Raw genomic sequence first — 6,840 nt, 5'->3', positions numbered from 1 at the left:
AGAATGTTTTAAAATAAAAAAAAGGAGAAGGGTACGTAATCAGTCTTGATTTTGAGAAAGCTTTTGATAGGGTGGAGCATGAGTATTTAATTGAGGTTTTAAGGAGTTTTGGTTTTGGCGAGGTTTTTACGAAATGGATTGAAATTTTATACAAAGGTGCAATAACAAAGATCAAATGTAATGGTTTTTTAACAGAATGTTTTAAAATCACAAGATCGATTAGACAGGGGTGTCCACTGTCATCCTTACTCTACTCGCAATATCAGAACCGCTAGGACTACTTATAAAACAAAAGGAAGAAATAATAGGAATAGAGATCGAAAAAAGCAAGGCAGAGGGGAAGATTTTACAATACGCTGACGACACAACGATTTTTGTAAAAACGAAAGAAAGCGTCAAAGAAGTAAAGAATATTGTAAAGGAATACTGTAGAGGGTCTGGGAGCAAAATAAATGAGGATAAGACGATGTATATGAGATTTGGAAAAGCAATGATTTTAACGGATAGTTTTAATTTCAAAGAAGTGGAGGAAATGAGGATTTTAGGAATTTTAATGGGGAAGAATGAGAAGAAAACAAGAGACGACATGCGGGAACAACGAATAACAGCGATAGAGAGGAGGTTAAATTTTTGGAAACTGAGGAATCTAAACTTGAAGGGGAAGGTTTTAATATTGAATGTTTTAATGGTTTCAAAAGTGTGGTACGTTCTATATGTTTCTGAAATGCCTGTATGGATGGAAAAGAAGTTGAAGAAATGTTTTACAGATTTTTTATGGGAGGGGAAACCGGCAAGAATTGCTTATAACACGATTTTAGGGGAGTTGGAAAAGGGAGGTCTGGGTTTAATGGATGTGGAACAACGGAAAAATGCGATGAGAGTGAAAACTGTAAAGAAATACCTAAATGAAGAGAATAAAACTGAGTGGAAGAAAACAATGAAATATTTTTTAAACAAATGTGGAGATTTAAATATGGGAGACGACACACTTTGGATGAAGACAACATTTTGGATGACAGAAGGACTACCTGAATTTTATCGAGAAATGTTTAGTGCCTGGGGAAAGTTTTTATCGAAAATGGAGTACGAGCCACATGGGAGAGAGACAATTTTAAACCAACCTTGGTTTTTAAATAATAACATTTTAAATCAAGGAAAATAACTGTTTTTTAAAAAATGGATGGGAGTTGGAATAACAAAAGCAAGAGACGTTTTATATGAATTTAAAGAAGGTTTTTTACAAACACAATATATTGTGGACACGATGGATGAGGCTAAGGAAGAATATAATGTAAGAGAAATAACAAATAAATATGAAGTCATTAAGAACGCAATACCAAAAGAATGGATTGAGAGAATAGAGAGTATGGAAGAAGAGACAAAAGAAAGAAACATCACTGTGAAATTGGGAGGAAAAATGCATGATTTTAATGAATGTAGTGTAAAAAGTTTTTATTGTGTTTTTAGAGATGATGTTTTTAAAGAGCCGATAACGAATAAGTACTGGGTGGAAAAATTCAAAGATTTAAAAGAAGAGTGTATATGGAGAAACATGAGAGGGAAATGTGTGGACGTAAAGTTGGAGGGTTTGGAATATTTTATAAGACACAGAGTGGTTTTTGCTGATGTTATTTTAAATAAGATTGGAATGGAACAAAGCGCTTTGTGTAAAGTGTGCCAAGAAAAGAAAGAATGGATTTTACATATGTTTTTATATTGTAAAGAACTGGAAGGTTTTTTGGAAAAATGCAAATGTGTGGTTAAGGATCTGACTGAGGAGTGGGATGAAAATGTAATGGAATGGGATAGAGTGGTGATGTTTGGTTGGGAAAAGAAGTGTGAAAACAAAAAGTTTATAAATCTGTGGATAATGTTAATGAAAAGTGCAATCTGGGAAAGAAGAATTGTAGCTAAAAAGGAAAAAATTGTGTTGGATGTCTGGATTGTGTTGAAAAGGAAAACAGAATTGTACATGAAAAGACTGTATGTGTATTTTAAATGGAAACAAATGTTGAATGACTTTTATCATGTTTTTACAGAACAAGTATATTGTGTTTTAAAGGCTTTTATGTGGAAATTGCCAGAGAAAGAGATCTGATTTTTGTTTGTTTTGTCTGATTTTTTTTTCAGTTTTTTGATTTTTGTCATTTTTGATGTAAATTTTATGTAAAGATGTTATATTTTAATAAATAAATAAAAAAAACGCTCTCGTTTGATCTCGGAAGCCAAGCAGGGTTGGGCCTGGTCAGTACTTGGTTGGGAGACTGCCTGGGAATACCAGGTGCTGAAAGCTTTAGTGAAAAAAAAATAAAAAAATAAAATAAAATAAAATCTCGGAAACCAAGCAGGGTCGGGCCTGGTCAGTACTTGGTTGGGAGACTGCCTAGGAATACCAGGTGCTGTAAGCTTTAGCGCTTGAGAGCATTTTGGCTGATTTCTTTATGTGGCGAGCTCACGCAGTCAGCTGTCGCTTACGGCCACACCACTCCGCGCATGCCCGCTCTCGTCTGATCTCGGAAGCCAAGCAGGGTCGGGCCTGGTCAGTACTTGGTTGGGAGACTGCCTGGGAATACCAGGTGCTGTAAGCTTTAGTGCTTGAGAGCATTTTGGCTGATATCTTTATGTGGCGAGCTCACGCAGTCAGCTGTCGCTTACGGCCACACCACTCCGCGCATGCCCGCTCTCGTCTGATCTCGGAAGCCAAGCAGGGTCGGGCCTGGTCAGTACTTGGTTGGGAGACTGCCTGGGAATACCAGGTACTGTAAGCTTTAGTGCTTGAATGCATTTTGGCTGATTTCTTTATGTGGCGAGCTCACGCAATCAGCTGTCGCTTACGGCCACACCACTCCGCGCATGCCCGCTCTCGTCTGATCTCGGAAGCCAAGCTGGGTGGGGCCTGGTCAGTACTTGGATGGGAGACTGCCTGGGAATACCACATAGCGGTTTTAGTTAACTTTATTATATTGATGAGCAAAGCTCACCAAATATGGTTCTCCACCAGATCTTTCAAGATCATATCCATGAAATGAGTTATTTAAAACATCAATTTCCGTCAAGGAATTAGTTTAGCTGAAATGAAAATAGGTATAATAATCGTGATCAAATATACATATTTTACGGTCTCTGATTAGTACAGTAATATAAAGCATAACAATACTTGTATGCATTCGTCCAGCGAATGTCTCAATGATATAATATACTTTACATTATCTCATGGCCATAAGTAACGTGACTTTACCAAACAGGATTTAGAGCAAAGGTAGCGAATCGAAACACAGCAAAAGGGACCAAGCTTGTGAGCGTGAATACAGAAAACCCATCACAAATGAATATATATGGTTGTTTATTAAACTCTACTCTACATGGTAAAAAAAAACAATGATGATCGCATAAAACAAACAAGTACATGAAACACAAAACACAAACGCGCTAGGGAGAGCAGAGGGAGAAAGAGTGAGAAGAGAGAGAGAGAGAGAGAGAGAGAGAGAGAGAGAGAGAGAGAGAGAGAGATTTGATTTTAAACAGCTCTTTATTACAAATAGACAGAGAAACAAAATCACCAACTATAAATCACATATAATCACAGAATAGATGTAAAAAACAATTCATATTCAAAAACAGAGCACAACGCTCCTTTGCTGCACCATTTCAGTTCAAAGGAAATAAAATCGTTCAATGATTTATAAAAATTAAAATCAATAAAAACTCTAGCCTTTACAAGACTTGAGAACAAAACTACAACATCTTGCCCAGACTTCTGCTCAATCTTGTTTTTCCTACTGGTGTAAACAGCTAATTTAGCTTGTCCCAATATAGAATTCAATAATTGACAATCATTTCGTTTTTCCTTCACATACTTAGCACCCAATATAAAAATTTCCTTTGAAAATGATACATTAAAACAACCAAACAGACTCCTTAATACCATGAATAAATATTTTAACCTAAAACACTCCATAAAAGCATGAAAAACAGTTTCTCTTTTAAAACAATAAGGACAATCAGAGCTCACTTCAGGGTTTAAAACAGAAACAAAAGCATTTACAGCAATTGCACCATGAAGAACTCGCCATTGTATATCTCCTACTCTCTTTACTAAAGGTGGCTTGTACAAAACTCTCCATTCAGGTTTAACATCATCATCTATTTTGATAAACGCCATGGGGTGTCTATCTTATTGTTTAAAAACTTTTTATAAAAAACCAAAACACAAGCTTTGTACAAAATTTTCCCAGTAACTGAAAAGAAATCCAAACACAAAGATTTGCCATCTTTTAAAAAACATCCCATACAATCATCTAGATTGGGAGATAAAAGAATAGCTGGAAAAGAGTCCTCAACATTAGGAGCTTTTACTCCACTGCAAAAATCTGCTAATGCTTTCCTCTCTTCAGTTAATAAAGCAGACCTCCACTTTGTCAGTATTTGAACAACTTTACGGGTCGAACATATTCCGAGATGAGAAGCAACTTGTTCAGTGTTCATAAAAGTAGGTCCAGCCACCTTTAACAAATGTCTTAACGTAGTGGTCTCAGATTTGCAGAGCAGATTATTCAATCCAGGAAAAGTGTGGTCACCAACAGAAATGTCCAACCGGGCTCCATGTATTATAGGTTAGTTTAACAACCAGAAGAGAGAGTTCGTAGATGATGCCCTTTGATGATTAAAAAGACTCCAGACTCTAAAAAGGTTGCGATAGAAAATTGGTACGTTGGCAAAATCCAGTTTTAAGGGGTCCATAAAAAAGAGAGCTTTGTCCAACTGAAGACCTCCCAGCCTCATAGCACATGCAGTGGCTCTCCATCTTAAATCATTTGGTCCCAACAGAAGTCTCTGTATGAATTGCAGCCGAAAAGCCACTGTCCTGCTTTGCAGGTTTACTAACCCCTGTCCTCCTTCTTCTTTTGACAAAAACAAAACACTCTGAGTGACCCAGTGTAATTTGTCCCAAAAAAAATCTACCAATAAAGCTTGAACTTCTGTTAACAATTTTGGAGGTGGATCAATACAAACTAGTTTATGCCAGAGAGATTAAGCAGCTAAATTATTAATAAATAAAATGCGCCCCATATAAGACATTTTTGGGGCTAACCACTTCAATTTAGCTAAACAACCTTCAAGTCTTTCAACAACTCCATCCCAGTTTTTTTTGTACAGTGGTCTCATTTCCTAAAAAAATTCCTAAGTATTTAAAACCTTCTGTATTCCAACGTAAACCTTCAGGAAATCTTAGTTTCCCACTCGCCCACTTTCCACACACTAAAGCTTCACTTTTGTTCCAATTCACTTTAGCGGCGGATAAGACATTAAAATCCTCAATTAATTTAAATAAAATCTCTATATCGCTTTGATTATTGACAATTACAATTACGTCATCAGCATAAGCTGATAAATGGACGTTATGGTTAAAACCAGGTATTTGTACACCATTCATTTTTTCCTTATCTGCTGTAATAGAGGTTCTATTGCTATTGAATAGAGCATTCCGGACAAAGAACACCCTTGTCTGACACCTCTGCCAGCCTTAAAAGGAGTGCACAAGCCACCGTTCACTTTCAGCAGACTCTCAACATCAGTGTACAGGACTTTTATCTTGGTCACAAACTCTTGGCAAAAGCCAAATGCTTCTAAAGTTTTCCATAGGTAATTATGTTCAACCCGATCAAATGCTTTCTCTTGATCTAGAGAAATCAGAGCACAATCCAAATTGAACAACTTTGAAACATCAATAAAATCTCGCAATAAAGAAATATTATCAAAAATAGACCTATTAAGTACACAATAACTTTGGTCGGGTGAATACTTTGTTCCATTACCTCTTTTAGTCTGTTTGCCAATGTTTTGGAGAGCAGCTTGTAGTCTGTACACAGAAGGGACACAGGGCGCCAATTTATGATGTCAGTCAAGTCTCGTTTTTTTGGGAGGAGTGTAAGAACTGCTCTACGGCAGCTCAACGGCAGCCGCCCTTCAGCCAAGCTTTCGTTAAGCACTTCAAGCAGATCTTCCCCCAACACTGAACAGAACAAATTATAAAAGTCTACTGGGAGACCGTCGATGCCTGGAGCCTTCCCTGACTCCATACCCTTCAGGGCATTGTGCAACTCCTCTAGGCTCAATGCCTTGTTGAGTTTCGAGTTGCCTTCTTCAGACACCCTTGACAATTTTTCAAAAAAAGTATTGTCAATATCAGGCTCTTCGTCACATTCACACTTGTACAGTTTATCATAAAAACAAACAGCTCTCCTTCTAATATCAATAGAGACAGTCAATAAAGTGCCAGATACAGACAGTAGTGCATGAATTTGACTTTTCTGTCCAGCCTTCTTTTCCAAGTTAAAGAAAAATTTAGTTGGAGCATCCATTTGGTCAACATTTAGAAAACGGGACCGGACCAAAGCACCTCGCGCCTTACCCCCATAAGGTCACTAAGTTGGGTCTTTTTCAATGACAGAGCTTCCAAACAGCTATTCTCCCCAGTTAAATCAACTAACTCCTGAAGCTTTACTATTGATGCCTCCAAAGTTTTCATATCTCTTGACATCTGTACAGTGATATTTCAAGTGTGCTGTTGACATAGCTGTTTAATTTGTACTTTTCCAAAATCCCACCACTGTTTCAAAGATTGGAAAGAATTCTTTGTGGCTTTAAATGTTTTCCAAAAAAATGTAAATGTATCTCCAAAATTTTTATCACACAACAGAGAGGTATTAAAATGCCAATAGGCACTCTTTGGTTTGATGGAATTCAAAATAAAATAACAACACACCATACTGTGATCAGAAAAACTTACAGGAACAATAAAACACTTACTAAAAATACCACATTGATGTTTAAAAGTAT

The 6,840-nt window shown here is 36.9% G+C and overlaps 2 pseudogenes; both read left to right on the top strand.

Annotated features, from left to right (window-relative positions):
• The first annotated feature begins 2,469 nt into the window (after positions 1 to 2,469).
• Positions 2,470 to 2,588, top strand: LOC130549546 (5S ribosomal RNA; annotated as a pseudogene).
• A 61-nt stretch (positions 2,589 to 2,649) lies between these two features.
• Positions 2,650 to 2,768, top strand: LOC130549547 (5S ribosomal RNA; annotated as a pseudogene).
• The last annotated feature ends 4,072 nt before the right edge of the window (positions 2,769 to 6,840 follow it).

Source organism: Triplophysa rosa, unplaced genomic scaffold (genome assembly GCF_024868665.1).
Source record: "Triplophysa rosa unplaced genomic scaffold, Trosa_1v2 scaffold130_ERROPOS893051, whole genome shotgun sequence".
NCBI classification, from domain to species: Eukaryota; Metazoa; Chordata; class Actinopteri; order Cypriniformes; family Nemacheilidae; genus Triplophysa; species Triplophysa rosa.
The sequence above is the reverse complement of the archived record's forward strand: the minus strand, read 5'-3'. Positions and strand labels throughout refer to the sequence as shown.